General features: G+C 45.8%; 1 non-coding gene across 1 annotated transcript; it reads right to left on the reverse strand.

Annotated features, from left to right (window-relative positions):
- Window positions 1-318: 318 nt before the first annotated feature.
- On the reverse strand, window positions 319-425 carry LOC141722303 (small nucleolar RNA R71). The gene has a single exon (XR_012575321.1). It is a non-coding gene; the product is annotated as a small nucleolar RNA R71 (small nucleolar RNA).
- Between the last annotated feature and the right edge of the window lie 806 nt (window positions 426-1,231).

Raw genomic sequence — 1,231 nt, forward strand, 5'->3', positions numbered from 1 at the left:
AGCATCCTTCATCCGGCTATTCAAGCTAACACCTTTGAAATCAAGCCGGGCACTATTCAGATGGTGCAGAATTCTGTTTCTTTTGGAGGAGCGGCAACTGAAGACCCCAACATGCACATAAGGAATTTTGTCGAGATCTGCAGCACTTTTAAGTATAATGGCGTGACTGATGAGGCTATAAAGTTGAGGCTTTTCCCATTCTCACTGAGGGATAAGGCTAAAGACTGGTTACATTCTGAACCAGCTGGGTCCATCACTACGTGGCAAGATCTTGCGTAAAAGTTTCTGGTGAAGTTTTATCCAATGGCAAAGACTGCTGCTATGAGGAGTGCTCTTACTCAGTTTGCGCAGCAACCTACAGAATCTATGTGCGAGGCTTGGGAACGCTACAAGGAAATGTTGAGAAAATGTCCACATCATGGAATGCCGGATTGGATGGTGATCACTGGTTTCTATAATGGTTTGGGGGCCCAATCTCGGCCCATGCTCGATGCAGCAGCTGGAGGCGCCTTATGGGCTAAAAGCTATACTGAGGCGTATAATCTTATCGAGACGATGGCTGCAAATGAGCATCAAAACCCAACTCAGAGGATGACGTCAGGCAAGGTAGCAGGTATTCTGGAAGTTGATGCAGCCACCGCTATTGCAGCCCAGCTCCAAGCGCTATCAATGAAGGTTGATTCTCTGGCTACGTATGGAGTTAATCAAATAGCTATGGTTTGTGAGCTTTGTGCAGGTTCTCATGCTACGGATCAGTGTTCTCTTGTCAACGAATCTGTTCAGTATGTGAATAATTATCAGCGACAACAGCAGCCTGTGCCAGCGACCTATCATCCTAACAACAGAAATCATCCAAATTTTAGTTGGGGAAATAATCAGAATGCTATTCAGCCACCATATCAGCAAGGAGTGAGTAAACAGTTTAACCCACCTGGATTCCAGCAACCACAGCAGTATGCTACAAGGCAATCATATCCTCAACAGGGAAGTGCAGCTGCACCCACTAGTGCTGATTTTGAGGAACTTAAGCTGTTGTGCAAGAGTCAGGCGGTTTCTATCAAGACCTTGGAAAATCAAATCGGTCAATTAGCCAATGCAGTGCTCAATCGTCAACCTGGCACTCTTCCCAGTGACACGGAAGTACCAGGCAGGAAGGAAGCTAAAGAGCAAGTCAAGGCTATTACATTAAGGTCTGGAAAAGTAGCTGATGCTGAAAAGGCAAAAGAAGTAG

Source organism: Apium graveolens, chromosome 4 (assembly GCF_009905375.1).
Source record: "Apium graveolens cultivar Ventura chromosome 4, ASM990537v1, whole genome shotgun sequence".
Lineage (NCBI taxonomy): Eukaryota > Viridiplantae > Streptophyta > Magnoliopsida > Apiales > Apiaceae > Apium > Apium graveolens.